This window comes from Schistocerca cancellata, unplaced genomic scaffold, assembly GCF_023864275.1.
Source record: "Schistocerca cancellata isolate TAMUIC-IGC-003103 unplaced genomic scaffold, iqSchCanc2.1 HiC_scaffold_325, whole genome shotgun sequence".
In the NCBI taxonomy this organism is placed as follows: Eukaryota; Metazoa; Arthropoda; class Insecta; order Orthoptera; family Acrididae; genus Schistocerca; species Schistocerca cancellata.
Window position 1 is genome coordinate 1 of NW_026046343.1, and position 24340 is coordinate 24340.

At 53.2% G+C, this 24340-nt stretch overlaps 71 non-coding genes across 71 annotated transcripts; 36 read left to right on the plus strand and 35 right to left on the minus strand.

Annotated features, from left to right (window-relative positions):
• The first annotated feature begins 230 nt into the window (after positions 1–230).
• On the plus strand, positions 231–302 carry Trnam-cau (transfer RNA methionine (anticodon CAU)). Its single transcript has one exon. It is a non-coding gene; the product is annotated as a tRNA-Met (tRNA).
• A 236-nt stretch (positions 303–538) lies between these two features.
• Positions 539–610, minus strand: Trnad-guc (transfer RNA aspartic acid (anticodon GUC)). The gene has a single exon. It is a non-coding gene; the product is annotated as a tRNA-Asp (tRNA).
• A 111-nt stretch (positions 611–721) lies between these two features.
• Positions 722–813, minus strand: Trnai-uau (transfer RNA isoleucine (anticodon UAU)). The gene is given in 2 exon segments: positions 722–757; positions 776–813. It is a non-coding gene; the product is annotated as a tRNA-Ile (tRNA).
• Positions 814–1255: 442 nt separating this feature from the next.
• On the plus strand, positions 1256–1328 carry Trnar-acg (transfer RNA arginine (anticodon ACG)). The gene has a single exon. It is a non-coding gene; the product is annotated as a tRNA-Arg (tRNA).
• Positions 1329–1576: 248 nt separating this feature from the next.
• On the plus strand, positions 1577–1648 carry Trnam-cau (transfer RNA methionine (anticodon CAU)). The gene has a single exon. It is a non-coding gene; the product is annotated as a tRNA-Met (tRNA).
• A 236-nt stretch (positions 1649–1884) lies between these two features.
• Trnad-guc (transfer RNA aspartic acid (anticodon GUC)) lies at positions 1885–1956 on the minus strand. Its single transcript has one exon. It is a non-coding gene; the product is annotated as a tRNA-Asp (tRNA).
• A 111-nt stretch (positions 1957–2067) lies between these two features.
• On the minus strand, positions 2068–2159 carry Trnai-uau (transfer RNA isoleucine (anticodon UAU)). Its single transcript is given in 2 exon segments — positions 2068–2103; positions 2122–2159. It is a non-coding gene; the product is annotated as a tRNA-Ile (tRNA).
• A 442-nt stretch (positions 2160–2601) lies between these two features.
• On the plus strand, positions 2602–2674 carry Trnar-acg (transfer RNA arginine (anticodon ACG)). Its single transcript has one exon. It is a non-coding gene; the product is annotated as a tRNA-Arg (tRNA).
• Positions 2675–2922: 248 nt separating this feature from the next.
• Positions 2923–2994, plus strand: Trnam-cau (transfer RNA methionine (anticodon CAU)). Its single transcript has one exon. It is a non-coding gene; the product is annotated as a tRNA-Met (tRNA).
• A 236-nt stretch (positions 2995–3230) lies between these two features.
• Trnad-guc (transfer RNA aspartic acid (anticodon GUC)) lies at positions 3231–3302 on the minus strand. The gene has a single exon. It is a non-coding gene; the product is annotated as a tRNA-Asp (tRNA).
• A 111-nt stretch (positions 3303–3413) lies between these two features.
• Positions 3414–3505, minus strand: Trnai-uau (transfer RNA isoleucine (anticodon UAU)). Its single transcript is given in 2 exon segments — positions 3414–3449; positions 3468–3505. It is a non-coding gene; the product is annotated as a tRNA-Ile (tRNA).
• A 442-nt stretch (positions 3506–3947) lies between these two features.
• Positions 3948–4020, plus strand: Trnar-acg (transfer RNA arginine (anticodon ACG)). Its single transcript has one exon. It is a non-coding gene; the product is annotated as a tRNA-Arg (tRNA).
• Positions 4021–4268: 248 nt separating this feature from the next.
• On the plus strand, positions 4269–4340 carry Trnam-cau (transfer RNA methionine (anticodon CAU)). Its single transcript has one exon. It is a non-coding gene; the product is annotated as a tRNA-Met (tRNA).
• Positions 4341–4576: 236 nt separating this feature from the next.
• Positions 4577–4648, minus strand: Trnad-guc (transfer RNA aspartic acid (anticodon GUC)). Its single transcript has one exon. It is a non-coding gene; the product is annotated as a tRNA-Asp (tRNA).
• A 111-nt stretch (positions 4649–4759) lies between these two features.
• On the minus strand, positions 4760–4851 carry Trnai-uau (transfer RNA isoleucine (anticodon UAU)). The gene is given in 2 exon segments: positions 4760–4795; positions 4814–4851. It is a non-coding gene; the product is annotated as a tRNA-Ile (tRNA).
• Positions 4852–5293: 442 nt separating this feature from the next.
• On the plus strand, positions 5294–5366 carry Trnar-acg (transfer RNA arginine (anticodon ACG)). The gene has a single exon. It is a non-coding gene; the product is annotated as a tRNA-Arg (tRNA).
• Positions 5367–5614: 248 nt separating this feature from the next.
• Positions 5615–5686, plus strand: Trnam-cau (transfer RNA methionine (anticodon CAU)). Its single transcript has one exon. It is a non-coding gene; the product is annotated as a tRNA-Met (tRNA).
• Positions 5687–5922: 236 nt separating this feature from the next.
• Positions 5923–5994, minus strand: Trnad-guc (transfer RNA aspartic acid (anticodon GUC)). The gene has a single exon. It is a non-coding gene; the product is annotated as a tRNA-Asp (tRNA).
• A 111-nt stretch (positions 5995–6105) lies between these two features.
• Trnai-uau (transfer RNA isoleucine (anticodon UAU)) lies at positions 6106–6197 on the minus strand. Its single transcript is given in 2 exon segments — positions 6106–6141; positions 6160–6197. It is a non-coding gene; the product is annotated as a tRNA-Ile (tRNA).
• Positions 6198–6639: 442 nt separating this feature from the next.
• Trnar-acg (transfer RNA arginine (anticodon ACG)) lies at positions 6640–6712 on the plus strand. Its single transcript has one exon. It is a non-coding gene; the product is annotated as a tRNA-Arg (tRNA).
• Positions 6713–6960: 248 nt separating this feature from the next.
• On the plus strand, positions 6961–7032 carry Trnam-cau (transfer RNA methionine (anticodon CAU)). The gene has a single exon. It is a non-coding gene; the product is annotated as a tRNA-Met (tRNA).
• A 236-nt stretch (positions 7033–7268) lies between these two features.
• Trnad-guc (transfer RNA aspartic acid (anticodon GUC)) lies at positions 7269–7340 on the minus strand. The gene has a single exon. It is a non-coding gene; the product is annotated as a tRNA-Asp (tRNA).
• Positions 7341–7451: 111 nt separating this feature from the next.
• On the minus strand, positions 7452–7543 carry Trnai-uau (transfer RNA isoleucine (anticodon UAU)). Its single transcript is given in 2 exon segments — positions 7452–7487; positions 7506–7543. It is a non-coding gene; the product is annotated as a tRNA-Ile (tRNA).
• A 442-nt stretch (positions 7544–7985) lies between these two features.
• On the plus strand, positions 7986–8058 carry Trnar-acg (transfer RNA arginine (anticodon ACG)). The gene has a single exon. It is a non-coding gene; the product is annotated as a tRNA-Arg (tRNA).
• Positions 8059–8306: 248 nt separating this feature from the next.
• On the plus strand, positions 8307–8378 carry Trnam-cau (transfer RNA methionine (anticodon CAU)). The gene has a single exon. It is a non-coding gene; the product is annotated as a tRNA-Met (tRNA).
• A 236-nt stretch (positions 8379–8614) lies between these two features.
• Trnad-guc (transfer RNA aspartic acid (anticodon GUC)) lies at positions 8615–8686 on the minus strand. The gene has a single exon. It is a non-coding gene; the product is annotated as a tRNA-Asp (tRNA).
• A 111-nt stretch (positions 8687–8797) lies between these two features.
• Trnai-uau (transfer RNA isoleucine (anticodon UAU)) lies at positions 8798–8889 on the minus strand. Its single transcript is given in 2 exon segments — positions 8798–8833; positions 8852–8889. It is a non-coding gene; the product is annotated as a tRNA-Ile (tRNA).
• Positions 8890–9331: 442 nt separating this feature from the next.
• On the plus strand, positions 9332–9404 carry Trnar-acg (transfer RNA arginine (anticodon ACG)). The gene has a single exon. It is a non-coding gene; the product is annotated as a tRNA-Arg (tRNA).
• Positions 9405–9652: 248 nt separating this feature from the next.
• Trnam-cau (transfer RNA methionine (anticodon CAU)) lies at positions 9653–9724 on the plus strand. The gene has a single exon. It is a non-coding gene; the product is annotated as a tRNA-Met (tRNA).
• A 419-nt stretch (positions 9725–10143) lies between these two features.
• Positions 10144–10235, minus strand: Trnai-uau (transfer RNA isoleucine (anticodon UAU)). Its single transcript is given in 2 exon segments — positions 10144–10179; positions 10198–10235. It is a non-coding gene; the product is annotated as a tRNA-Ile (tRNA).
• Positions 10236–10677: 442 nt separating this feature from the next.
• Trnar-acg (transfer RNA arginine (anticodon ACG)) lies at positions 10678–10750 on the plus strand. Its single transcript has one exon. It is a non-coding gene; the product is annotated as a tRNA-Arg (tRNA).
• A 248-nt stretch (positions 10751–10998) lies between these two features.
• Positions 10999–11070, plus strand: Trnam-cau (transfer RNA methionine (anticodon CAU)). Its single transcript has one exon. It is a non-coding gene; the product is annotated as a tRNA-Met (tRNA).
• A 236-nt stretch (positions 11071–11306) lies between these two features.
• Positions 11307–11378, minus strand: Trnad-guc (transfer RNA aspartic acid (anticodon GUC)). Its single transcript has one exon. It is a non-coding gene; the product is annotated as a tRNA-Asp (tRNA).
• Positions 11379–11489: 111 nt separating this feature from the next.
• Positions 11490–11581, minus strand: Trnai-uau (transfer RNA isoleucine (anticodon UAU)). The gene is given in 2 exon segments: positions 11490–11525; positions 11544–11581. It is a non-coding gene; the product is annotated as a tRNA-Ile (tRNA).
• A 442-nt stretch (positions 11582–12023) lies between these two features.
• Trnar-acg (transfer RNA arginine (anticodon ACG)) lies at positions 12024–12096 on the plus strand. The gene has a single exon. It is a non-coding gene; the product is annotated as a tRNA-Arg (tRNA).
• Positions 12097–12344: 248 nt separating this feature from the next.
• Positions 12345–12416, plus strand: Trnam-cau (transfer RNA methionine (anticodon CAU)). Its single transcript has one exon. It is a non-coding gene; the product is annotated as a tRNA-Met (tRNA).
• Positions 12417–12652: 236 nt separating this feature from the next.
• Trnad-guc (transfer RNA aspartic acid (anticodon GUC)) lies at positions 12653–12724 on the minus strand. Its single transcript has one exon. It is a non-coding gene; the product is annotated as a tRNA-Asp (tRNA).
• Positions 12725–12835: 111 nt separating this feature from the next.
• On the minus strand, positions 12836–12927 carry Trnai-uau (transfer RNA isoleucine (anticodon UAU)). The gene is given in 2 exon segments: positions 12836–12871; positions 12890–12927. It is a non-coding gene; the product is annotated as a tRNA-Ile (tRNA).
• A 442-nt stretch (positions 12928–13369) lies between these two features.
• On the plus strand, positions 13370–13442 carry Trnar-acg (transfer RNA arginine (anticodon ACG)). The gene has a single exon. It is a non-coding gene; the product is annotated as a tRNA-Arg (tRNA).
• Positions 13443–13690: 248 nt separating this feature from the next.
• Positions 13691–13762, plus strand: Trnam-cau (transfer RNA methionine (anticodon CAU)). Its single transcript has one exon. It is a non-coding gene; the product is annotated as a tRNA-Met (tRNA).
• Positions 13763–13998: 236 nt separating this feature from the next.
• On the minus strand, positions 13999–14070 carry Trnad-guc (transfer RNA aspartic acid (anticodon GUC)). The gene has a single exon. It is a non-coding gene; the product is annotated as a tRNA-Asp (tRNA).
• Positions 14071–14181: 111 nt separating this feature from the next.
• On the minus strand, positions 14182–14273 carry Trnai-uau (transfer RNA isoleucine (anticodon UAU)). The gene is given in 2 exon segments: positions 14182–14217; positions 14236–14273. It is a non-coding gene; the product is annotated as a tRNA-Ile (tRNA).
• Positions 14274–14715: 442 nt separating this feature from the next.
• Trnar-acg (transfer RNA arginine (anticodon ACG)) lies at positions 14716–14788 on the plus strand. Its single transcript has one exon. It is a non-coding gene; the product is annotated as a tRNA-Arg (tRNA).
• A 248-nt stretch (positions 14789–15036) lies between these two features.
• On the plus strand, positions 15037–15108 carry Trnam-cau (transfer RNA methionine (anticodon CAU)). The gene has a single exon. It is a non-coding gene; the product is annotated as a tRNA-Met (tRNA).
• Positions 15109–15344: 236 nt separating this feature from the next.
• Positions 15345–15416, minus strand: Trnad-guc (transfer RNA aspartic acid (anticodon GUC)). The gene has a single exon. It is a non-coding gene; the product is annotated as a tRNA-Asp (tRNA).
• Positions 15417–15527: 111 nt separating this feature from the next.
• On the minus strand, positions 15528–15619 carry Trnai-uau (transfer RNA isoleucine (anticodon UAU)). The gene is given in 2 exon segments: positions 15528–15563; positions 15582–15619. It is a non-coding gene; the product is annotated as a tRNA-Ile (tRNA).
• A 442-nt stretch (positions 15620–16061) lies between these two features.
• On the plus strand, positions 16062–16134 carry Trnar-acg (transfer RNA arginine (anticodon ACG)). The gene has a single exon. It is a non-coding gene; the product is annotated as a tRNA-Arg (tRNA).
• A 248-nt stretch (positions 16135–16382) lies between these two features.
• On the plus strand, positions 16383–16454 carry Trnam-cau (transfer RNA methionine (anticodon CAU)). The gene has a single exon. It is a non-coding gene; the product is annotated as a tRNA-Met (tRNA).
• A 236-nt stretch (positions 16455–16690) lies between these two features.
• On the minus strand, positions 16691–16762 carry Trnad-guc (transfer RNA aspartic acid (anticodon GUC)). Its single transcript has one exon. It is a non-coding gene; the product is annotated as a tRNA-Asp (tRNA).
• A 111-nt stretch (positions 16763–16873) lies between these two features.
• Trnai-uau (transfer RNA isoleucine (anticodon UAU)) lies at positions 16874–16965 on the minus strand. The gene is given in 2 exon segments: positions 16874–16909; positions 16928–16965. It is a non-coding gene; the product is annotated as a tRNA-Ile (tRNA).
• Positions 16966–17407: 442 nt separating this feature from the next.
• Trnar-acg (transfer RNA arginine (anticodon ACG)) lies at positions 17408–17480 on the plus strand. The gene has a single exon. It is a non-coding gene; the product is annotated as a tRNA-Arg (tRNA).
• A 248-nt stretch (positions 17481–17728) lies between these two features.
• Positions 17729–17800, plus strand: Trnam-cau (transfer RNA methionine (anticodon CAU)). Its single transcript has one exon. It is a non-coding gene; the product is annotated as a tRNA-Met (tRNA).
• A 236-nt stretch (positions 17801–18036) lies between these two features.
• On the minus strand, positions 18037–18108 carry Trnad-guc (transfer RNA aspartic acid (anticodon GUC)). Its single transcript has one exon. It is a non-coding gene; the product is annotated as a tRNA-Asp (tRNA).
• Positions 18109–18219: 111 nt separating this feature from the next.
• Trnai-uau (transfer RNA isoleucine (anticodon UAU)) lies at positions 18220–18311 on the minus strand. The gene is given in 2 exon segments: positions 18220–18255; positions 18274–18311. It is a non-coding gene; the product is annotated as a tRNA-Ile (tRNA).
• A 442-nt stretch (positions 18312–18753) lies between these two features.
• Trnar-acg (transfer RNA arginine (anticodon ACG)) lies at positions 18754–18826 on the plus strand. The gene has a single exon. It is a non-coding gene; the product is annotated as a tRNA-Arg (tRNA).
• A 248-nt stretch (positions 18827–19074) lies between these two features.
• Positions 19075–19146, plus strand: Trnam-cau (transfer RNA methionine (anticodon CAU)). The gene has a single exon. It is a non-coding gene; the product is annotated as a tRNA-Met (tRNA).
• Positions 19147–19382: 236 nt separating this feature from the next.
• Trnad-guc (transfer RNA aspartic acid (anticodon GUC)) lies at positions 19383–19454 on the minus strand. Its single transcript has one exon. It is a non-coding gene; the product is annotated as a tRNA-Asp (tRNA).
• Positions 19455–19565: 111 nt separating this feature from the next.
• Positions 19566–19657, minus strand: Trnai-uau (transfer RNA isoleucine (anticodon UAU)). The gene is given in 2 exon segments: positions 19566–19601; positions 19620–19657. It is a non-coding gene; the product is annotated as a tRNA-Ile (tRNA).
• Positions 19658–20099: 442 nt separating this feature from the next.
• On the plus strand, positions 20100–20172 carry Trnar-acg (transfer RNA arginine (anticodon ACG)). Its single transcript has one exon. It is a non-coding gene; the product is annotated as a tRNA-Arg (tRNA).
• A 248-nt stretch (positions 20173–20420) lies between these two features.
• Trnam-cau (transfer RNA methionine (anticodon CAU)) lies at positions 20421–20492 on the plus strand. Its single transcript has one exon. It is a non-coding gene; the product is annotated as a tRNA-Met (tRNA).
• Positions 20493–20728: 236 nt separating this feature from the next.
• On the minus strand, positions 20729–20800 carry Trnad-guc (transfer RNA aspartic acid (anticodon GUC)). Its single transcript has one exon. It is a non-coding gene; the product is annotated as a tRNA-Asp (tRNA).
• A 111-nt stretch (positions 20801–20911) lies between these two features.
• Trnai-uau (transfer RNA isoleucine (anticodon UAU)) lies at positions 20912–21003 on the minus strand. The gene is given in 2 exon segments: positions 20912–20947; positions 20966–21003. It is a non-coding gene; the product is annotated as a tRNA-Ile (tRNA).
• Positions 21004–21445: 442 nt separating this feature from the next.
• Trnar-acg (transfer RNA arginine (anticodon ACG)) lies at positions 21446–21518 on the plus strand. Its single transcript has one exon. It is a non-coding gene; the product is annotated as a tRNA-Arg (tRNA).
• Positions 21519–21766: 248 nt separating this feature from the next.
• On the plus strand, positions 21767–21838 carry Trnam-cau (transfer RNA methionine (anticodon CAU)). The gene has a single exon. It is a non-coding gene; the product is annotated as a tRNA-Met (tRNA).
• A 236-nt stretch (positions 21839–22074) lies between these two features.
• Positions 22075–22146, minus strand: Trnad-guc (transfer RNA aspartic acid (anticodon GUC)). Its single transcript has one exon. It is a non-coding gene; the product is annotated as a tRNA-Asp (tRNA).
• A 111-nt stretch (positions 22147–22257) lies between these two features.
• On the minus strand, positions 22258–22349 carry Trnai-uau (transfer RNA isoleucine (anticodon UAU)). The gene is given in 2 exon segments: positions 22258–22293; positions 22312–22349. It is a non-coding gene; the product is annotated as a tRNA-Ile (tRNA).
• A 442-nt stretch (positions 22350–22791) lies between these two features.
• Trnar-acg (transfer RNA arginine (anticodon ACG)) lies at positions 22792–22864 on the plus strand. Its single transcript has one exon. It is a non-coding gene; the product is annotated as a tRNA-Arg (tRNA).
• A 248-nt stretch (positions 22865–23112) lies between these two features.
• Trnam-cau (transfer RNA methionine (anticodon CAU)) lies at positions 23113–23184 on the plus strand. The gene has a single exon. It is a non-coding gene; the product is annotated as a tRNA-Met (tRNA).
• A 236-nt stretch (positions 23185–23420) lies between these two features.
• On the minus strand, positions 23421–23492 carry Trnad-guc (transfer RNA aspartic acid (anticodon GUC)). Its single transcript has one exon. It is a non-coding gene; the product is annotated as a tRNA-Asp (tRNA).
• A 111-nt stretch (positions 23493–23603) lies between these two features.
• Positions 23604–23695, minus strand: Trnai-uau (transfer RNA isoleucine (anticodon UAU)). The gene is given in 2 exon segments: positions 23604–23639; positions 23658–23695. It is a non-coding gene; the product is annotated as a tRNA-Ile (tRNA).
• A 442-nt stretch (positions 23696–24137) lies between these two features.
• Positions 24138–24210, plus strand: Trnar-acg (transfer RNA arginine (anticodon ACG)). The gene has a single exon. It is a non-coding gene; the product is annotated as a tRNA-Arg (tRNA).
• The last annotated feature ends 130 nt before the right edge of the window (positions 24211–24340 follow it).

A 24340-nucleotide genomic window follows, 5' to 3' on the forward strand; every position in this document is an offset into this window, starting at 1 on the left:
GTTAGTTGCGGGCGCGTAGCTAGGCAGTGCATTCGAATGTTTCCACCTGCGTGGAGTGCAATGTCAATCCTGAGCATCTCGCAGCTGCATCTCGAGACGATCGTGGTAAATATCGCTTCGTGCAAGCGTCAGTCGAGCAAAGTCGAGACAAGTCAAGCTGAGAGATGTTGCACAGTTAATTAAACGGTACGCGACGCTGACAACGCTTTTCCAAGTATCCCACGTCACGCAGCAGAGTGGCGCAGTGGAAGCGTGCTGGGCCCATAACCCAGAGGTCCGTGGATCGAAACCACGCTCTGCTAAAATTATTCTTTTTCTTGTGTGCTTCGAGCTCGATCATTAAGCCTGGGGTGCGCTGACCCAGCGTCAACAGCAAACCCTGTAAGTTCTGAAACGATGACGACGTCGTGTGGAGAATACGAGAAACACTTCCTAAGACGCAGAGTTTCTTACGATTCTGCAGCAACTACATTTCTCGATCACAACGTTAATGTCCTATCGGGCCACACGTGCAACTTTCGCGATATAAAAATCGCACCTCCCCGGCGGGGAATCGAACCCCGGTCTCCCGCGTGACAGGCGGGGATACTAACCACTATACTACCGAGGAATACGCAAACGACACGCACAACGCACGCACACTTATTCTTCTCAAGTAGGTGATTCATCTCAAATCTAGCGTCCCGATGCTTTCAGAGTCAGCTGCTACGAAATAAAAGTATGCCCCAGGTGAGGCTCGAACTCACAACCCCGGCATTGCTCACGGCTACTGCCTTATAAGTACCGTGCGCTAACCAATTGCGCCACTGGGGCTACAGCAGGGTGCTTTCAGTTAGCGGTATTTGCTTTGCTGCCAACCTGTTGTGGCTACAGACCCATCATACGACCGTCACCTGCGGCCATACTGCGACTTTAGCACCTGGCTACGGATGCTTCATACGATTCTTGTTTCATATGCTACACTTACAAGCATATCAACCGCTTGTCATCACCGAAACATTGCAGAAAAACGCGCGCCTTGCCTTCTGCTACCTGTCCAACAGCGAGGGCAGATGTGTGGCAAGCTCTAAGCTATGCAGGCGCACCGTGGCCGAGCAGCTGGAGGAGAGATGCCTTCCTTGGCAGCTCCCTGCAGAGTGCGGAAGACCAGAGTGGCCGCGCCGCCGTTGTCAGTGGACGACACGCAGTTGCCGAGCCACGGAGAACACGTTGCTCTGCGATGTGTACCCGCGTCATATGACGAAAGACGAACAGTGGCCCTGTGGCGCAACGGATAACGCGTCTGACTACGGATCAGAAGATTCCAGGTTCGAATCCTGGCAGGGTCGGCATTTTGTTAGTTGCGGGCGCGTAGCTAGGCAGTGCATTCGAATGTTTCCACCTGCGTGGAGTGCAATGTCAATCCTGAGCATCTCGCAGCTGCATCTCGAGACGATCGTGGTAAATATCGCTTCGTGCAAGCGTCAGCGTAGCGTCAGTCGAGCAAAGTCGAGACAAGTCAAGCTGAGAGATGTTGCACAGTTAATTAAACGGTACGCGACGCTGACAACGCTTTTCCAAGTATCCCACGTCACGCAGCAGAGTGGCGCAGTGGAAGCGTGCTGGGCCCATAACCCAGAGGTCCGTGGATCGAAACCACGCTCTGCTAAAATTATTCTTTTTCTTGTGTGCTTCGAGCTCGATCATTAAGCCTGGGGTGCGCTGACCCAGCGTCAACAGCAAACCCTGTAAGTTCTGAAACGATGACGACGTCGTGTGGAGAATACGAGAAACACTTCCTAAGACGCAGAGTTTCTTACGATTCTGCAGCAACTACATTTCTCGATCACAACGTTAATGTCCTATCGGGCCACACGTGCAACTTTCGCGATATAAAAATCGCACCTCCCCGGCGGGGAATCGAACCCCGGTCTCCCGCGTGACAGGCGGGGATACTAACCACTATACTACCGAGGAATACGCAAACGACACGCACTACGCACGCACACTTATTCTTCTCAAGTAGGTGATTCATCTCAAATCTAGCGTCCCGATGCTTTCAGAGTCAGCTGCTACGAAATAAAAGTATGCCCCAGGTGAGGCTCGAACTCACAACCCCGGCATTGCTCACGGCTACTGCCTTATAAGTACCGTGCGCTAACCAATTGCGCCACTGGGGCTACAGCAGGGTGCTTTCAGTTAGCGGTATTTGCTTTGCTGCCAACCTGTTGTGGCTACAGACCCATCATACGACCGTCACCTGCGGCCATACTGCGACTTTAGCACCTGGCTACGGATGCTTCATACGATTCTTGTTTCATATGCTACACTTACAAGCATATCAACCGCTTGTCATCACCGAAACATTGCAGAAAAACGCGCGCCTTGCCTTCTGCTACCTGTCCAACAGCGAGGGCAGATGTGTGGCAAGCTCTAAGCTATGCAGGCGCACCGTGGCCGAGCAGCTGGAGGAGAGATGCCTTCCTTGGCAGCTCCCTGCAGAGTGCGGAAGACCAGAGTGGCCGCGCCGCCGTTGTCAGTGGACGACACGCAGTTGCCGAGCCACGGAGAACACGTTGCTCTGCGATGTGTACCCGCGTCATATGACGAAAGACGAACAGTGGCCCTGTGGCGCAACGGATAACGCGTCTGACTACGGATCAGAAGATTCCAGGTTCGAATCCTGGCAGGGTCGGCATTTTGTTAGTTGCGGGCGCGTAGCTAGGCAGTGCATTCGAATGTTTCCACCTGCGTGGAGTGCAATGTCAATCCTGAGCATCTCGCAGCTGCATCTCGAGACGATCGTGGTAAATATCGCTTCGTGCAAGCGTCAGCGTAGCGTCAGTCGAGCAAAGTCGAGACAAGTCAAGCTGAGAGATGTTGCACAGTTAATTAAACGGTACGCGACGCTGACAACGCTTTTCCAAGTATCCCACGTCACGCAGCAGAGTGGCGCAGTGGAAGCGTGCTGGGCCCATAACCCAGAGGTCCGTGGATCGAAACCACGCTCTGCTAAAATTATTCTTTTTCTTGTGTGCTTCGAGCTCGATCATTAAGCCTGGGGTGCGCTGACCCAGCGTCAACAGCAAACCCTGTAAGTTCTGAAACGATGACGACGTCGTGTGGAGAATACGAGAAACACTTCCTAAGACGCAGAGTTTCTTACGATTCTGCAGCAACTACATTTCTCGATCACAACGTTAATGTCCTATCGGGCCACACGTGCAACTTTCGCGATATAAAAATCGCACCTCCCCGGCGGGGAATCGAACCCCGGTCTCCCGCGTGACAGGCGGGGATACTAACCACTATACTACCGAGGAATACGCAAACGACACGCACTACGCACGCACACTTATTCTTCTCAAGTAGGTGATTCATCTCAAATCTAGCGTCCCGATGCTTTCAGAGTCAGCTGCTACGAAATAAAAGTATGCCCCAGGTGAGGCTCGAACTCACAACCCCGGCATTGCTCACGGCTACTGCCTTATAAGTACCGTGCGCTAACCAATTGCGCCACTGGGGCTACAGCAGGGTGCTTTCAGTTAGCGGTATTTGCTTTGCTGCCAACCTGTTGTGGCTACAGACCCATCATACGACCGTCACCTGCGGCCATACTGCGACTTTAGCACCTGGCTACGGATGCTTCATACGATTCTTGTTTCATATGCTACACTTACAAGCATATCAACCGCTTGTCATCACCGAAACATTGCAGAAAAACGCGCGCCTTGCCTTCTGCTACCTGTCCAACAGCGAGGGCAGATGTGTGGCAAGCTCTAAGCTATGCAGGCGCACCGTGGCCGAGCAGCTGGAGGAGAGATGCCTTCCTTGGCAGCTCCCTGCAGAGTGCGGAAGACCAGAGTGGCCGCGCCGCCGTTGTCAGTGGACGACACGCAGTTGCCGAGCCACGGAGAACACGTTGCTCTGCGATGTGTACCCGCGTCATATGACGAAAGACGAACAGTGGCCCTGTGGCGCAACGGATAACGCGTCTGACTACGGATCAGAAGATTCCAGGTTCGAATCCTGGCAGGGTCGGCATTTTGTTAGTTGCGGGCGCGTAGCTAGGCAGTGCATTCGAATGTTTCCACCTGCGTGGAGTGCAATGTCAATCCTGAGCATCTCGCAGCTGCATCTCGAGACGATCGTGGTAAATATCGCTTCGTGCAAGCGTCAGCGTAGCGTCAGTCGAGCAAAGTCGAGACAAGTCAAGCTGAGAGATGTTGCACAGTTAATTAAACGGTACGCGACGCTGACAACGCTTTTCCAAGTATCCCACGTCACGCAGCAGAGTGGCGCAGTGGAAGCGTGCTGGGCCCATAACCCAGAGGTCCGTGGATCGAAACCACGCTCTGCTAAAATTATTCTTTTTCTTGTGTGCTTCGAGCTCGATCATTAAGCCTGGGGTGCGCTGACCCAGCGTCAACAGCAAACCCTGTAAGTTCTGAAACGATGACGACGTCGTGTGGAGAATACGAGAAACACTTCCTAAGACGCAGAGTTTCTTACGATTCTGCAGCAACTACATTTCTCGATCACAACGTTAATGTCCTATCGGGCCACACGTGCAACTTTCGCGATATAAAAATCGCACCTCCCCGGCGGGGAATCGAACCCCGGTCTCCCGCGTGACAGGCGGGGATACTAACCACTATACTACCGAGGAATACGCAAACGACACGCACAACGCACGCACACTTATTCTTCTCAAGTAGGTGATTCATCTCAAATCTAGCGTCCCGATGCTTTCAGAGTCAGCTGCTACGAAATAAAAGTATGCCCCAGGTGAGGCTCGAACTCACAACCCCGGCATTGCTCACGGCTACTGCCTTATAAGTACCGTGCGCTAACCAATTGCGCCACTGGGGCTACAGCAGGGTGCTTTCAGTTAGCGGTATTTGCTTTGCTGCCAACCTGTTGTGGCTACAGACCCATCATACGACCGTCACCTGCGGCCATACTGCGACTTTAGCACCTGGCTACGGATGCTTCATACGATTCTTGTTTCATATGCTACACTTACAAGCATATCAACCGCTTGTCATCACCGAAACATTGCAGAAAAACGCGCGCCTTGCCTTCTGCTACCTGTCCAACAGCGAGGGCAGATGTGTGGCAAGCTCTAAGCTATGCAGGCGCACCGTGGCCGAGCAGCTGGAGGAGAGATGCCTTCCTTGGCAGCTCCCTGCAGAGTGCGGAAGACCAGAGTGGCCGCGCCGCCGTTGTCAGTGGACGACACGCAGTTGCCGAGCCACGGAGAACACGTTGCTCTGCGATGTGTACCCGCGTCATATGACGAAAGACGAACAGTGGCCCTGTGGCGCAACGGATAACGCGTCTGACTACGGATCAGAAGATTCCAGGTTCGAATCCCGGCAGGGTCGGCATTTTGTTAGTTGCGGGCGCGTAGCTAGGCAGTGCATTCGAATGTTTCCACCTGCGTGGAGTGCAATGTCAATCCTGAGCATCTCGCAGCTGCATCTCGAGACGATCGTGGTAAATATCGCTTCGTGCAAGCGTCAGCGTAGCGTCAGTCGAGCAAAGTCGAGACAAGTCAAGCTGAGAGATGTTGCACAGTTAATTAAACGGTACGCGACGCTGACAACGCTTTTCCAAGTATCCCACGTCACGCAGCAGAGTGGCGCAGTGGAAGCGTGCTGGGCCCATAACCCAGAGGTCCGTGGATCGAAACCACGCTCTGCTAAAATTATTCTTTTTCTTGTGTGCTTCGAGCTCGATCATTAAGCCTGGGGTGCGCTGACCCAGCGTCAACAGCAAACCCTGTAAGTTCTGAAACGATGACGACGTCGTGTGGAGAATACGAGAAACACTTCCTAAGACGCAGAGTTTCTTACGATTCTGCAGCAACTACATTTCTCGATCACAACGTTAATGTCCTATCGGGCCACACGTGCAACTTTCGCGATATAAAAATCGCACCTCCCCGGCGGGGAATCGAACCCCGGTCTCCCGCGTGACAGGCGGGGATACTAACCACTATACTACCGAGGAATACGCAAACGACACGCACAACGCACGCACACTTATTCTTCTCAAGTAGGTGATTCATCTCAAATCTAGCGTCCCGATGCTTTCAGAGTCAGCTGCTACGAAATAAAAGTATGCCCCAGGTGAGGCTCGAACTCACAACCCCGGCATTGCTCACGGCTACTGCCTTATAAGTACCGTGCGCTAACCAATTGCGCCACTGGGGCTACAGCAGGGTGCTTTCAGTTAGCGGTATTTGCTTTGCTGCCAACCTGTTGTGGCTACAGACCCATCATACGACCGTCACCTGCGGCCATACTGCGACTTTAGCACCTGGCTACGGATGCTTCATACGATTCTTGTTTCATATGCTACACTTACAAGCATATCAACCGCTTGTCATCACCGAAACATTGCAGAAAAACGCGCGCCTTGCCTTCTGCTACCTGTCCAACAGCGAGGGCAGATGTGTGGCAAGCTCTAAGCTATGCAGGCGCACCGTGGCCGAGCAGCTGGAGGAGAGATGCCTTCCTTGGCAGCTCCCTGCAGAGTGCGGAAGACCAGAGTGGCCGCGCCGCCGTTGTCAGTGGACGACACGCAGTTGCCGAGCCACGGAGAACACGTTGCTCTGCGATGTGTACCCGCGTCATATGACGAAAGACGAACAGTGGCCCTGTGGCGCAACGGATAACGCGTCTGACTACGGATCAGAAGATTCCAGGTTCGAATCCCGGCAGGGTCGGCATTTTGTTAGTTGCGGGCGCGTAGCTAGGCAGTGCATTCGAATGTTTCCACCTGCGTGGAGTGCAATGTCAATCCTGAGCATCTCGCAGCTGCATCTCGAGACGATCGTGGTAAATATCGCTTCGTGCAAGCGTCAGCGTAGCGTCAGTCGAGCAAAGTCGAGACAAGTCAAGCTGAGAGATGTTGCACAGTTAATTAAACGGTACGCGACGCTGACAACGCTTTTCCAAGTATCCCACGTCACGCAGCAGAGTGGCGCAGTGGAAGCGTGCTGGGCCCATAACCCAGAGGTCCGTGGATCGAAACCACGCTCTGCTAAAATTATTCTTTTTCTTGTGTGCTTCGAGCTCGATCATTAAGCCTGGGGTGCGCTGACCCAGCGTCAACAGCAAACCCTGTAAGTTCTGAAACGATGACGACGTCGTGTGGAGAATACGAGAAACACTTCCTAAGACGCAGAGTTTCTTACGATTCTGCAGCAACTACATTTCTCGATCACAACGTTAATGTCCTATCGGGCCACACGTGCAACTTTCGCGATATAAAAATCGCACCTCCCCGGCGGGGAATCGAACCCCGGTCTCCCGCGTGACAGGCGGGGATACTAACCACTATACTACCGAGGAATACGCAAACGACACGCACAACGCACGCACACTTATTCTTCTCAAGTAGGTGATTCATCTCAAATCTAGCGTCCCGATGCTTTCAGAGTCAGCTGCTACGAAATAAAAGTATGCCCCAGGTGAGGCTCGAACTCACAACCCCGGCATTGCTCACGGCTACTGCCTTATAAGTACCGTGCGCTAACCAATTGCGCCACTGGGGCTACAGCAGGGTGCTTTCAGTTAGCGGTATTTGCTTTGCTGCCAACCTGTTGTGGCTACAGACCCATCATACGACCGTCACCTGCGGCCATACTGCGACTTTAGCACCTGGCTACGGATGCTTCATACGATTCTTGTTTCATATGCTACACTTACAAGCATATCAACCGCTTGTCATCACCGAAAAATTGCAGAAAAACGCGCGCCTTGCCTTCTGCTACCTGTCCAACAGCGAGGGCAGATGTGTGGCAAGCTCTAAGCTATGCAGGCGCACCGTGGCCGAGCAGCTGGAGGAGAGATGCCTTCCTTGGCAGCTCCCTGCAGAGTGCGGAAGACCAGAGTGGCCGCGCCGCCGTTGTCAGTGGACGACACGCAGTTGCCGAGCCACGGAGAACACGTTGCTCTGCGATGTGTACCCGCGTCATATGACGAAAGACGAACAGTGGCCCTGTGGCGCAACGGATAACGCGTCTGACTACGGATCAGAAGATTCCAGGTTCGAATCCTGGCAGGGTCGGCATTTTGTTAGTTGCGGGCGCGTAGCTAGGCAGTGCATTCGAATGTTTCCACCTGCGTGGAGTGCAATGTCAATCCTGAGCATCTCGCAGCTGCATCTCGAGACGATCGTGGTAAATATCGCTTCGTGCAAGCGTCAGCGTAGCGTCAGTCGAGCAAAGTCGAGACAAGTCAAGCTGAGAGATGTTGCACAGTTAATTAAACGGTACGCGACGCTGACAACGCTTTTCCAAGTATCCCACGTCACGCAGCAGAGTGGCGCAGTGGAAGCGTGCTGGGCCCATAACCCAGAGGTCCGTGGATCGAAACCACGCTCTGCTAAAATTATTCTTTTTCTTGTGTGCTTCGAGCTCGATCATTAAGCCTGGGGTGCGCTGACCCAGCGTCAACAGCAAACCCTGTAAGTTCTGAAACGATGACGACGTCGTGTGGAGAATACGAGAAACACTTCCTAAGACGCAGAGTTTCTTACGATTCTGCAGCAACTACATTTCTCGATCACAACGTTAATGTCCTATCGGGCCACACGTGCAACTTTCGCGATATAAAAATCGCACCTCCCCGGCGGGGAATCGAACCCCGGTCTCCCGCGTGACAGGCGGGGATACTAACCACTATACTACCGAGGAATACGCAAACGACACGCACAACGCACGCACACTTATTCTTCTCAAGTAGGTGATTCATCTCAAATCTAGCGTCCCGATGCTTTCAGAGTCAGCTGCTACGAAATAAAAGTATGCCCCAGGTGAGGCTCGAACTCACAACCCCGGCATTGCTCACGGCTACTGCCTTATAAGTACCGTGCGCTAACCAATTGCGCCACTGGGGCTACAGCAGGGTGCTTTCAGTTAGCGGTATTTGCTTTGCTGCCAACCTGTTGTGGCTACAGACCCATCATACGACCGTCACCTGCGGCCATACTGCGACTTTAGCACCTGGCTACGGATGCTTCATACGATTCTTGTTTCATATGCTACACTTACAAGCATATCAACCGCTTGTCATCACCGAAAAATTGCAGAAAAACGCGCGCCTTGCCTTCTGCTACCTGTCCAACAGCGAGGGCAGATGTGTGGCAAGCTCTAAGCTATGCAGGCGCACCGTGGCCGAGCAGCTGGAGGAGAGATGCCTTCCTTGGCAGCTCCCTGCAGAGTGCGGAAGACCAGAGTGGCCGCGCCGCCGTTGTCAGTGGACGACACGCAGTTGCCGAGCCACGGAGAACACGTTGCTCTGCGATGTGTACCCGCGTCATATGACGAAAGACGAACAGTGGCCCTGTGGCGCAACGGATAACGCGTCTGACTACGGATCAGAAGATTCCAGGTTCGAATCCTGGCAGGGTCGGCATTTTGTTAGTTGCGGGCGCGTAGCTAGGCAGTGCATTCGAATGTTTCCACCTGCGTGGAGTGCAATGTCAATCCTGAGCATCTCGCAGCTGCATCTCGAGACGATCGTGGTAAATATCGCTTCGTGCAAGCGTCAGCGTAGCGTCAGTCGAGCAAAGTCGAGACAAGTCAAGCTGAGAGATGTTGCACAGTTAATTAAACGGTACGCGACGCTGACAACGCTTTTCCAAGTATCCCACGTCACGCAGCAGAGTGGCGCAGTGGAAGCGTGCTGGGCCCATAACCCAGAGGTCCGTGGATCGAAACCACGCTCTGCTAAAATTATTCTTTTTCTTGTGTGCTTCGAGCTCGATCATTAAGCCTGGGGTGCGCTGACCCAGCGTCAACAGCAAACCCTGTAAGTTCTGAAACGATGACGACGTCGTGTGGAGAATACGAGAAACACTTCCTAAGACGCAGAGTTTCTTACGATTCTGCAGCAACTACATTTCTCGATCACAACGTTAATGTCCTATCGGGCCACACGTGCAACTTTCGCGATATAAAAATCGCACCTCCCTGGCGGGGAATCGAACCCCGGTCTCCCGCGTGACAGGCGGGGATACTAACCACTATACTACCGACGAATACGCAAACGACACGCACAACGCACGCACACTTATTCTTCTCAAGTAGGTGATTCATCTCAAATCTAGCGTCCCGATGCTTTCAGAGTCAGCTGCTACGAAATAAAAGTATGCCCCAGGTGAGGCTCGAACTCACAACCCCGGCATTGCTCACGGCTACTGCCTTATAAGTACCGTGCGCTAACCAATTGCGCCACTGGGGCTACAGCAGGGTGCTTTCAGTTAGCGGTATTTGCTTTGCTGCCAACCTGTTGTGGCTACAGACCCATCATACGACCGTCACCTGCGGCCATACTGCGACTTTAGCACCTGGCTACGGATGCTTCATACGATTCTTGTTTCATATGCTACACTTACAAGCATATCAACCGCTTGTCATCACCGAAACATTGCAGAAAAACGCGCGCCTTGCCTTCTGCTACCTGTCCAACAGCGAGGGCAGATGTGTGGCAAGCTCTAAGCTATGCAGGCGCACCGTGGCCGAGCAGCTGGAGGAGAGATGCCTTCCTTGGCAGCTCCCTGCAGAGTGCGGAAGACCAGAGTGGCCGCGCCGCCGTTGTCAGTGGACGACACGCAGTTGCCGAGCCACGGAGAACACGTTGCTCTGCGATGTGTACCCGCGTCATATGACGAAAGACGAACAGTGGCCCTGTGGCGCAACGGATAACGCGTCTGACTACGGATCAGAAGATTCCAGGTTCGAATCCTGGCAGGGTCGGCATTTTGTTAGTTGCGGGCGCGTAGCTAGGCAGTGCATTCGAATGTTTCCACCTGCGTGGAGTGCAATGTCAATCCTGAGCATCTCGCAGCTGCATCTCGAGACGATCGTGGTAAATACCGCTTCGTGCAAGCGTCAGCGTAGCGTCAGTCGAGCAAAGTCGAGACAAGTCAAGCTGAGAGATGTTGCACAGTTAATTAAACGGTACGCGACGCTGACAACGCTTTTCCAAGTATCCCACGTCACGCAGCAGAGTGGCGCAGTGGAAGCGTGCTGGGCCCATAACCCAGAGGTCCGTGGATCGAAACCACGCTCTGCTAAAATTATTCTTTTTCTTGTGTGCTTCGAGCTCGATCATTAAGCCTGGGGTGCGCTGACCCAGCGTCAACAGCAAACCCTGTAAGTTCTGAAACGATGACGACGTCGTGTGGAGAATACGAGAAACACTTCCTAAGACGCAGAGTTTCTTACGATTCTGCAGCAACTACATTTCTCGATCACAACGTTAATGTCCTATCGGGCCACACGTGCAACTTTCGCGATATAAAAATCGCACCTCCCCGGCGGGGAATCGAACCCCGGTCTCCCGCGTGACAGGCGGGGATACTAACCACTATACTACCGAGGAATACGCAAACGACACGCACAACGCACGCACACTTATTCTTCTCAAGTAGGTGATTCATCTCAAATCTAGCGTCCCGATGCTTTCAGAGTCAGCTGCTACGAAATAAAAGTATGCCCCAGGTGAGGCTCGAACTCACAACCCCGGCATTGCTCACGGCTACTGCCTTATAAGTACCGTGCGCTAACCAATTGCGCCACTGGGGCTACAGCAGGGTGCTTTCAGTTAGCGGTATTTGCTTTGCTGCCAACCTGTTGTGGCTACAGACCCATCATACGACCGTCACCTGCGGCCATACTGCGACTTTAGCACCTGGCTACGGATGCTTCATACGATTCTTGTTTCATATGCTACACTTACAAGCATATCAACCGCTTGTCATCACCGAAAAATTGCAGAAAAACGCGCGCCTTGCCTTCTGCTACCTGTCCAACAGCGAGGGCAGATGTGTGGCAAGCTCTAAGCTATGCAGGCGCACCGTGGCCGAGCAGCTGGAGGAGAGATGCCTTCCTTGGCAGCTCCCTGCAGAGTGCGGAAGACCAGAGTGGCCGCGCCGCCGTTGTCAGTGGACGACACGCAGTTGCCGAGCCACGGAGAACACGTTGCTCTGCGATGTGTACCCGCGTCATATGACGAAAGACGAACAGTGGCCCTGTGGCGCAACGGATAACGCGTCTGACTACGGATCAGAAGATTCCAGGTTCGAATCCTGGCAGGGTCGGCATTTTGTTAGTTGCGGGCGCGTAGCTAGGCAGTGCATTCGAATGTTTCCACCTGCGTGGAGTGCAATGTCAATCCTGAGCATCTCGCAGCTGCATCTCGAGACGATCGTGGTAAATATCGCTTCGTGCAAGCGTCAGCGTAGCGTCAGTCGAGCAAAGTCGAGACAAGTCAAGCTGAGAGATGTTGCACAGTTAATTAAACGGTACGCGACGCTGACAACGCTTTTCCAAGTATCCCACGTCACGCAGCAGAGTGGCGCAGTGGAAGCGTGCTGGGCCCATAACCCAGAGGTCCGTGGATCGAAACCACGCTCTGCTAAAATTATTCTTTTTCTTGTGTGCTTCGAGCTCGATCATTAAGCCTGGGGTGCGCTGACCCAGCGTCAACAGCAAACCCTGTAAGTTCTGAAACGATGACGACGTCGTGTGGAGAATACGAGAAACACTTCCTAAGACGCAGAGTTTCTTACGATTCTGCAGCAACTACATTTCTCGATCACAACGTTAATGTCCTATCGGGCCACACGTGCAACTTTCGCGATATAAAAATCGCACCTCCCCGGCGGGGAATCGAACCCCGGTCTCCCGCGTGACAGGCGGGGATACTAACCACTATACTACCGAGGAATACGCAAACGACACGCACAACGCACGCACACTTATTCTTCTCAAGTAGGTGATTCATCTCAAATCTAGCGTCCCGATGCTTTCAGAGTCAGCTGCTACGAAATAAAAGTATGCCCCAGGTGAGGCTCGAACTCACAACCCCGGCATTGCTCACGGCTACTGCCTTATAAGTACCGTGCGCTAACCAATTGCGCCACTGGGGCTACAGCAGGGTGCTTTCAGTTAGCGGTATTTGCTTTGCTGCCAACCTGTTGTGGCTACAGACCCATCATACGACCGTCACCTGCGGCCATACTGCGACTTTAGCACCTGGCTACGGATGCTTCATACGATTCTTGTTTCATATGCTACACTTACAAGCATATCAACCGCTTGTCATCACCGAAAAATTGCAGAAAAACGCGCGCCTTGCCTTCTGCTACCTGTCCAACAGCGAGGGCAGATGTGTGGCAAGCTCTAAGCTATGCAGGCGCACCGTGGCCGAGCAGCTGGAGGAGAGATGCCTTCCTTGGCAGCTCCCTGCAGAGTGCGGAAGACCAGAGTGGCCGCGCCGCCGTTGTCAGTGGACGACACGCAGTTGCCGAGCCACGGAGAACACGTTGCTCTGCGATGTGTACCCGCGTCATATGACGAAAGACGAACAGTGGCCCTGTGGCGCAACGGATAACGCGTCTGACTACGGATCAGAAGATTCCAGGTTCGAATCCTGGCAGGGTCGGCATTTTGTTAGTTGCGGGCGCGTAGCTAGGCAGTGCATTCGAATGTTTCCACCTGCGTGGAGTGCAATGTCAATCCTGAGCATCTCGCAGCTGCATCTCGAGACGATCGTGGTAAATATCGCTTCGTGCAAGCGTCAGCGTAGCGTCAGTCGAGCAAAGTCGAGACAAGTCAAGCTGAGAGATGTTGCACAGTTAATTAAACGGTACGCGACGCTGACAACGCTTTTCCAAGTATCCCACGTCACGCAGCAGAGTGGCGCAGTGGAAGCGTGCTGGGCCCATAACCCAGAGGTCCGTGGATCGAAACCACGCTCTGCTAAAATTATTCTTTTTCTTGTGTGCTTCGAGCTCGATCATTAAGCCTGGGGTGCGCTGACCCAGCGTCAACAGCAAACCCTGTAAGTTCTGAAACGATGACGACGTCGTGTGGAGAATACGAGAAACACTTCCTAAGACGCAGAGTTTCTTACGATTCTGCAGCAACTACATTTCTCGATCACAACGTTAATGTCCTATCGGGCCACACGTGCAACTTTCGCGATATAAAAATCGCACCTCCCCGGCGGGGAATCGAACCCCGGTCTCCCGCGTGACAGGCGGGGATACTAACCACTATACTACCGAGGAATACGCAAACGACACGCACAACGCACGCACACTTATTCTTCTCAAGTAGGTGATTCATCTCAAATCTAGCGTCCCGATGCTTTCAGAGTCAGCTGCTACGAAATAAAAGTATGCCCCAGGTGAGGCTCGAACTCACAACCCCGGCATTGCTCACGGCTACTGCCTTATAAGTACCGTGCGCTAACCAATTGCGCCACTGGGGCTACAGCAGGGTGCTTTCAGTTAGCGGTATTTGCTTTGCTGCCAACCTGTTGTGGCTACAGACCCATCATACGACCGTCACCTGCGGCCATACTGCGACTTTAGCACCTGGCTACGGATGCTTCATACGATTCTTGTTTCATATGCTACACTTACAAGCATATCAACCGCTTGTCATCACCGAAAAATTGCAGAAAAACGCGCGCCTTGCCTTCTGCTACCTGTCCAACAGCGAGGGCAGATGTGTGGCAAGCTCTAAGCTATGCAGGCGCACCGTGGCCGAGCAGCTGGAGGAGAGATGCCTTCCTTGGCAGCTCCCTGCAGAGTGCGGAAGACCAGAGTGGCCGCGCCGCCGTTGTCAGTGGACGACACGCAGTTGCCGAGCCACGGAGAACACGTTGCTCTGCGATGTGTACCCGCGTCATATGACGAAAGACGAACAGTGGCCCTGTGGCGCAACGGATAACGCGTCTGACTACGGATCAGAAGATTCCAGGTTCGAATCCTGGCAGGGTCGGCATTTTGTTAGTTGCGGGCGCGTAGCTAGGCAGTGCATTCGAATGTTTCCACCTGCGTGGAGTGCAATGTCAATCCTGAGCATCTCGCAGCTGCATCTCGAGACGATCGTGGTAAATATCGCTTCGTGCAAGCGTCAGCGTAGCGTCAGTCGAGCAAAGTCGAGACAAGTCAAGCTGAGAGATGTTGCACAGTTAATTAAACGGTACGCGACGCTGACAACGCTTTTCCAAGTATCCCACGTCACGCAGCAGAGTGGCGCAGTGGAAGCGTGCTGGGCCCATAACCCAGAGGTCCGTGGATCGAAACCACGCTCTGCTAAAATTATTCTTTTTCTTGTGTGCTTCGAGCTCGATCATTAAGCCTGGGGTGCGCTGACCCAGCGTCAACAGCAAACCCTGTAAGTTCTGAAACGATGACGACGTCGTGTGGAGAATACGAGAAACACTTCCTAAGACGCAGAGTTTCTTACGATTCTGCAGCAACTACATTTCTCGATCACAACGTTAATGTCCTATCGGGCCACACGTGCAACTTTCGCGATATAAAAATCGCACCTCCCTGGCGGGGAATCGAACCCCGGTCTCCCGCGTGACAGGCGGGGATACTAACCACTATACTACCGAGGAATACGCAAACGACACGCACAACGCACGCACACTTATTCTTCTCAAGTAGGTGATTCATCTCAAATCTAGCGTCCCGATGCTTTCAGAGTCAGCTGCTACGAAATAAAAGTATGCCCCAGGTGAGGCTCGAACTCACAACCCCGGCATTGCTCACGGCTACTGCCTTATAAGTACCGTGCGCTAACCAATTGCGCCACTGGGGCTACAGCAGGGTGCTTTCAGTTAGCGGTATTTGCTTTGCTGCCAACCTGTTGTGGCTACAGACCCATCATACGACCGTCACCTGCGGCCATACTGCGACTTTAGCACCTGGCTACGGATGCTTCATACGATTCTTGTTTCATATGCTACACTTACAAGCATATCAACCGCTTGTCATCACCGAAACATTGCAGAAAAACGCGCGCCTTGCCTTCTGCTACCTGTCCAACAGCGAGGGCAGATGTGTGGCAAGCTCTAAGCTATGCAGGCGCACCGTGGCCGAGCAGCTGGAGGAGAGATGCCTTCCTTGGCAGCTCCCTGCAGAGTGCGGAAGACCAGAGTGGCCGCGCCGCCGTTGTCAGTGGACGACACGCAGTTGCCGAGCCACGGAGAACACGTTGCTCTGCGATGTGTACCCGCGTCATATGACGAAAGACGAACAGTGGCCCTGTGGCGCAACGGATAACGCGTCTGACTACGGATCAGAAGATTCCAGGTTCGAATCCTGGCAGGGTCGGCATTTTGTTAGTTGCGGGCGCGTAGCTAGGCAGTGCATTCGAATGTTTCCACCTGCGTGGAGTGCAATGTCAATCCTGAGCATCTCGCAGCTGCATCTCGAGACGATCGTGGTAAATACCGCTTCGTGCAAGCGTCAGCGTAGCGTCAGTCGAGCAAAGTCGAGACAAGTCAAGCTGAGAGATGTTGCACAGTTAATTAAACGGTACGCGACGCTGACAACGCTTTTCCAAGTATCCCACGTCACGCAGCAGAGTGGCGCAGTGGAAGCGTGCTGGGCCCATAACCCAGAGGTCCGTGGATCGAAACCACGCTCTGCTAAAATTATTCTTTTTCTTGTGTGCTTCGAGCTCGATCATTAAGCCTGGGGTGCGCTGACCCAGCGTCAACAGCAAACCCTGTAAGTTCTGAAACGATGACGACGTCGTGTGGAGAATACGAGAAACACTTCCTAAGACGCAGAGTTTCTTACGATTCTGCAGCAACTACATTTCTCGATCACAACGTTAATGTCCTATCGGGCCACACGTGCAACTTTCGCGATATAAAAATCGCACCTCCCCGGCGGGGAATCGAACCCCGGTCTCCCGCGTGACAGGCGGGGATACTAACCACTATACTACCGAGGAATACGCAAACGACACGCACAACGCACGCACACTTATTCTTCTCAAGTAGGTGATTCATCTCAAATCTAGCGTCCCGATGCTTTCAGAGTCAGCTGCTACGAAATAAAAGTATGCCCCAGGTGAGGCTCGAACTCACAACCCCGGCATTGCTCACGGCTACTGCCTTATAAGTACCGTGCGCTAACCAATTGCGCCACTGGGGCTACAGCAGGGTGCTTTCAGTTAGCGGTATTTGCTTTGCTGCCAACCTGTTGTGGCTACAGACCCATCATACGACCGTCACCTGCGGCCATACTGCGACTTTAGCACCTGGCTACGGATGCTTCATACGATTCTTGTTTCATATGCTACACTTACAAGCATATCAACCGCTTGTCATCACCGAAAAATTGCAGAAAAACGCGCGCCTTGCCTTCTGCTACCTGTCCAACAGCGAGGGCAGATGTGTGGCAAGCTCTAAGCTATGCAGGCGCACCGTGGCCGAGCAGCTGGAGGAGAGATGCCTTCCTTGGCAGCTCCCTGCAGAGTGCGGAAGACCAGAGTGGCCGCGCCGCCGTTGTCAGTGGACGACACGCAGTTGCCGAGCCACGGAGAACACGTTGCTCTGCGATGTGTACCCGCGTCATATGACGAAAGACGAACAGTGGCCCTGTGGCGCAACGGATAACGCGTCTGACTACGGATCAGAAGATTCCAGGTTCGAATCCTGGCAGGGTCGGCATTTTGTTAGTTGCGGGCGCGTAGCTAGGCAGTGCATTCGAATGTTTCCACCTGCGTGGAGTGCAATGTCAATCCTGAGCATCTCGCAGCTGCATCTCGAGACGATCGTGGTAAATATCGCTTCGTGCAAGCGTCAGCGTAGCGTCAGTCGAGCAAAGTCGAGACAAGTCAAGCTGAGAGATGTTGCACAGTTAATTAAACGGTACGCGACGCTGACAACGCTTTTCCAAGTATCCCACGTCACGCAGCAGAGTGGCGCAGTGGAAGCGTGCTGGGCCCATAACCCAGAGGTCCGTGGATCGAAACCACGCTCTGCTAAAATTATTCTTTTTCTTGTGTGCTTCGAGCTCGATCATTAAGCCTGGGGTGCGCTGACCCAGCGTCAACAGCAAACCCTGTAAGTTCTGAAACGATGACGACGTCGTGTGGAGAATACGAGAAACACTTCCTAAGACGCAGAGTTTCTTACGATTCTGCAGCAACTACATTTCTCGATCACAACGTTAATGTCCTATCGGGCCACACGTGCAACTTTCGCGATATAAAAATCGCACCTCCCTGGCGGGGAATCGAACCCCGGTCTCCCGCGTGACAGGCGGGGATACTAACCACTATACTACCGAGGAATACGCAAACGACACGCACAACGCACGCACACTTATTCTTCTCAAGTAGGTGATTCATCTCAAATCTAGCGTCCCGATGCTTTCAGAGTCAGCTGCTACGAAATAAAAGTATGCCCCAGGTGAGGCTCGAACTCACAACCCCGGCATTGCTCACGGCTACTGCCTTATAAGTACCGTGCGCTAACCAATTGCGCCACTGGGGCTACAGCAGGGTGCTTTCAGTTAGCGGTATTTGCTTTGCTGCCAACCTGTTGTGGCTACAGACCCATCATACGACCGTCACCTGCGGCCATACTGCGACTTTAGCACCTGGCTACGGATGCTTCATACGATTCTTGTTTCATATGCTACACTTACAAGCATATCAACCGCTTGTCATCACCGAAACATTGCAGAAAAACGCGCGCCTTGCCTTCTGCTACCTGTCCAACAGCGAGGGCAGATGTGTGGCAAGCTCTAAGCTATGCAGGCGCACCGTGGCCGAGCAGCTGGAGGAGAGATGCCTTCCTTGGCAGCTCCCTGCAGAGTGCGGAAGACCAGAGTGGCCGCGCCGCCGTTGTCAGTGGACGACACGCAGTTGCCGAGCCACGGAGAACACGTTGCTCTGCGATGTGTACCCGCGTCATATGACGAAAGACGAACAGTGGCCCTGTGGCGCAACGGATAACGCGTCTGACTACGGATCAGAAGATTCCAGGTTCGAATCCTGGCAGGGTCGGCATTTTGTTAGTTGCGGGCGCGTAGCTAGGCAGTGCATTCGAATGTTTCCACCTGCGTGGAGTGCAATGTCAATCCTGAGCATCTCGCAGCTGCATCTCGAGACGATCGTGGTAAATACCGCTTCGTGCAAGCGTCAGCGTAGCGTCAGTCGAGCAAAGTCGAGACAAGTCAAGCTGAGAGATGTTGCACAGTTAATTAAACGGTACGCGACGCTGACAACGCTTTTCCAAGTATCCCACGTCACGCAGCAGAGTGGCGCAGTGGAAGCGTGCTGGGCCCATAACCCAGAGGTCCGTGGATCGAAACCACGCTCTGCTAAAATTATTCTTTTTCTTGTGTGCTTCGAGCTCGATCATTAAGCCTGGGGTGCGCTGACCCAGCGTCAACAGCAAACCCTGTAAGTTCTGAAACGATGACGACGTCGTGTGGAGAATACGAGAAACACTTCCTAAGACGCAGAGTTTCTTACGATTCTGCAGCAACTACATTTCTCGATCACAACGTTAATGTCCTATCGGGCCACACGTGCAACTTTCGCGATATAAAAATCGCACCTCCCCGGCGGGGAATCGAACCCCGGTCTCCCGCGTGACAGGCGGGGATACTAACCACTATACTACCGAGGAATACGCAAACGACACGCACAACGCACGCACACTTATTCTTCTCAAGTAGGTGATTCATCTCAAATCTAGCGTCCCGATGCTTTCAGAGTCAGCTGCTACGAAATAAAAGTATGACCCAGGTGAGGCTCGAACTCACAACCCCGGCATTGCTCACGGCTACTGCCTTATAAGTACCGTGCGCTAACCAATTGCGCCACTGGGGCTACAGCAGGGTGCTTTCAGTTAGCGGTATTTGCTTTGCTGCCAACCTGTTGTGGCTACAGACCCATCATACGACCGTCACCTGCGGCCATACTGCGACTTTAGCACCTGGCTACGGATGCTTCATACGATTCTTGTTTCATATGCTACACTTACAAGCATATCAACCGCTTGTCATCACCGAAACATTGCAGAAAAACGCGCGCCTTGCCTTCTGCTACCTGTCCAACAGCGAGGGCAGATGTGTGGCAAGCTCTAAGCTATGCAGGCGCACCGTGGCCGAGCAGCTGGAGGAGAGATGCCTTCCTTGGCAGCTCCCTGCAGAGTGCGGAAGACCAGAGTGGCCGCGCCGCCGTTGTCAGTGGACGACACGCAGTTGCCGAGCCACGGAGAACACGTTGCTCTGCGATGTGTACCCGCGTCATATGACGAAAGACGAACAGTGGCCCTGTGGCGCAACGGATAACGCGTCTGACTACGGATCAGAAGATTCCAGGTTCGAATCCTGGCAGGGTCGGCATTTTGTTAGTTGCGGGCGCGTAGCTAGGCAGTGCATTCGAATGTTTCCACCTGCGTGGAGTGCAATGTCAATCCTGAGCATCTCGCAGCTGCATCTCGAGACGATCGTGGTAAATATCGCTTCGTGCAAGCGTCAGCGTAGCGTCAGTCGAGCAAAGTCGAGACAAGTCAAGCTGAGAGATGTTGCACAGTTAATTAAACGGTACGCGACGCTGACAACGCTTTTCCAAGTATCCCACGTCACGCAGCAGAGTGGCGCAGTGGAAGCGTGCTGGGCCCATAACCCAGAGGTCCGTGGATCGAAACCACGCTCTGCTAAAATTATTCTTTTTCTTGTGTGCTTCGAGCTCGATCATTAAGCCTGGGGTGCGCTGACCCAGCGTCAACAGCAAACCCTGTAAGTTCTGAAACGATGACGACGTCGTGTGGAGAATACGAGAAACACTTCCTAAGACGCAGAGTTTCTTACGATTCTGCAGCAACTACATTTCTCGATCACAACGTTAATGTCCTATCGGGCCACACGTGCAACTTTCGCGATATAAAAATCGCACCTCCCCGGCGGGGAATCGAACCCCGGTCTCCCGCGTGACAGGCGGGGATACTAACCACTATACTACCGAGGAATACGCAAACGACACGCACAACGCACGCACACTTATTCTTCTCAAGTAGGTGATTCATCTCAAATCTAGCGTCCCGATGCTTTCAGAGTCAGCTGCTACGAAATAAAAGTATGCCCCAGGTGAGGCTCGAACTCACAACCCCGGCATTGCTCACGGCTACTGCCTTATAAGTACCGTGCGCTAACCAATTGCGCCACTGGGGCTACAGCAGGGTGCTTTCAGTTAGCGGTATTTGCTTTGCTGCCAACCTGTTGTGGCTACAGACCCATCATACGACCGTCACCTGCGGCCATACTGCGACTTTAGCACCTGGCTACGGATGCTTCATACGATTCTTGTTTCATATGCTACACTTACAAGCATATCAACCGCTTGTCATCACCGAAACATTGCAGAAAAACGCGCGCCTTGCCTTCTGCTACCTGTCCAACAGCGAGGGCAGATGTGTGGCAAGCTCTAAGCTATGCAGGCGCACCGTGGCCGAGCAGCTGGAGGAGAGATGCCTTCCTTGGCAGCTCCCTGCAGAGTGCGGAAGACCAGAGTGGCCGCGCCGCCGTTGTCAGTGGACGACACGCAGTTGCCGAGCCACGGAGAACACGTTGCTCTGCGATGTGTACCCGCGTCATATGACGAAAGACGAACAGTGGCCCTGTGGCGCAACGGATAACGCGTCTGACTACGGATCAGAAGATTCCAGGTTCGAATCCTGGCAGGGTCGGCATTTTGTTAGTTGCGGGCGCGTAGCTAGGCAGTGCATTCGAATGTTTCCACCTGCGTGGAGTGCAATGTCAATCCTGAGCATCTCGCAGCTGCATCTCGAGACGATCGTGGTAAATATCGCTTCGTGCAAGCGTCAGCGTAGCGTCAGTCGAGCAAAGTCGAGACAAGTCAAGCTGAGAGATGTTGCACAGTTAATTAAACGGTACGCGACGCTGACAACGCTTTTCCAAGTATCCCACGTCACGCAGCAGAGTGGCGCAGTGGAAGCGTGCTGGGCCCATAACCCAGAGGTCCGTGGATCGAAACCACGCTCTGCTAAAATTATTCTTTTTCTTGTGTGCTTCGAGCTCGATCATTAAGCCTGGGGTGCGCTGACCCAGCGTCAACAGCAAACCCTGTAAGTTCTGAAACGATGACGACGTCGTGTGGAGAATACGAGAAACACTTCCTAAGACGCAGAGTTTCTTACGATTCTGCAGCAACTACATTTCTCGATCACAACGTTAATGTCCTATCGGGCCACACGTGCAACTTTCGCGATATAAAAATCGCACCTCCCCGGCGGGGAATCGAACCCCGGTCTCCCGCGTGACAGGCGGGGATACTAACCACTATACTACCGAGGAATACGCAAACGACACGCACAACGCACGCACACTTATTCTTCTCAAGTAGGTGATTCATCTCAAATCTAGCGTCCCGATGCTTTCAGAGTCAGCTGCTACGAAATAAAAGTATGCCCCAGGTGAGGCTCGAACTCACAACCCCGGCATTGCTCACGGCTACTGCCTTATAAGTACCGTGCGCTAACCAATTGCGCCACTGGGGCTACAGCAGGGTGCTTTCAGTTAGCGGTATTTGCTTTGCTGCCAACCTGTTGTGGCTACAGACCCATCATACGACCGTCACCTGCGGCCATACTGCGACTTTAGCACCTGGCTACGGATGCTTCATACGATTCTTGTTTCATATGCTACACTTACAAGCATATCAACCGCTTGTCATCACCGAAACATTGCAGAAAAACGCGCGCCTTGCCTTCTGCTACCTGTCCAACAGCGAGGGCAGATGTGTGGCAAGCTCTAAGCTATGCAGGCGCACCGTGGCCGAGCAGCTGGAGGAGAGATGCCTTCCTTGGCAGCTCCCTGCAGAGTGCGGAAGACCAGAGTGGCCGCGCCGCCGTTGTCAGTGGACGACACGCAGTTGCCGAGCCACGGAGAACACGTTGCTCTGCGATGTGTACCCGCGTCATATGACGAAAGACGAACAGTGGCCCTGTGGCGCAACGGATAACGCGTCTGACTACGGATCAGAAGATTCCAGGTTCGAATCCTGGCAGGGTCGGCATTTTGTTAGTTGCGGGCGCGTAGCTAGGCAGTGCATTCGAATGTTTCCACCTGCGTGGAGTGCAATGTCAATCCTGAGCATCTCGCAGCTGCATCTCGAGACGATCGTGGTAAATATCGCTTCGTGCAAGCGTCAGCGTAGCGTCAGTCGAGCAAAGTCGAGACAAGTCAAGCTGAGAGATGTTGCACAGTTAATTAAACGGTACGCGACGCTGACAACGCTTTTCCAAGTATCCCACGTCACGCAGCAGAGTGGCGCAGTGGAAGCGTGCTGGGCCCATAACCCAGAGGTCCGTGGATCGAAACCACGCTCTGCTAAAATTATTCTTTTTCTTGTGTGCTTCGAGCTCGATCATTAAGCCTGGGGTGCGCTGACCCAGCGTCAACAGCAAACCCTGTAAGTTCTGAAACGATGACGACGTCGTGTGGAGAATACGAGAAACACTTCCTAAGACGCAGAGTTTCTTACGATTCTGCAGCAACTACATTTCTCGATCACAACGTTAATGTCCTATCGGGCCACACGTGCAACTTTCGCGATATAAAAATCGCACCTCCCCGGCGGGGAATCGAACCCCGGTCTCCCGCGTGACAGGCGGGGATACTAACCACTATACTACCGAGGAATACGCAAACGACACGCACAACGCACGCACACTTATTCTTCTCAAGTAGGTGATTCATCTCAAATCTAGCGTCCCGATGCTTTCAGAGTCAGCTGCTACGAAATAAAAGTATGCCCCAGGTGAGGCTCGAACTCACAACCCCGGCATTGCTCACGGCTACTGCCTTATAAGTACCGTGCGCTAACCAATTGCGCCACTGGGGCTACAGCAGGGTGCTTTCAGTTAGCGGTATTTGCTTTGCTGCCAACCTGTTGTGGCTACAGACCCATCATACGACCGTCACCTGCGGCCATACTGCGACTTTAGCACCTGGCTACGGATGCTTCATACGATTCTTGTTTCATATGCTACACTTACAAGCATATCAACCGCTTGTCATCACCGAAAAATTGCAGAAAAACGCGCGCCTTGCCTTCTGCTACCTGTCCAACAGCGAGGGCAGATGTGTGGCAAGCTCTAAGCTATGCAGGCGCACCGTGGCCGAGCAGCTGGAGGAGAGATGCCTTCCTTGGCAGCTCCCTGCAGAGTGCGGAAGACCAGAGTGGCCGCGCCGCCGTTGTCAGTGGACGACACGCAGTTGCCGAGCCACGGAGAACACGTTGCTCTGCGATGTGTACCCGCGTCATATGACGAAAGACGAACAGTGGCCCTGTGGCGCAACGGATAACGCGTCTGACTACGGATCAGAAGATTCCAGGTTCGAATCCTGGCAGGGTCGGCATTTTGTTAGTTGCGGGCGCGTAGCTAGGCAGTGCATTCGAATGTTTCCACCTGCGTGGAGTGCAATGTCAATCCTGAGCATCTCGCAGCTGCATCTCGAGACGATCGTGGTAAATATCGCTTCGTGC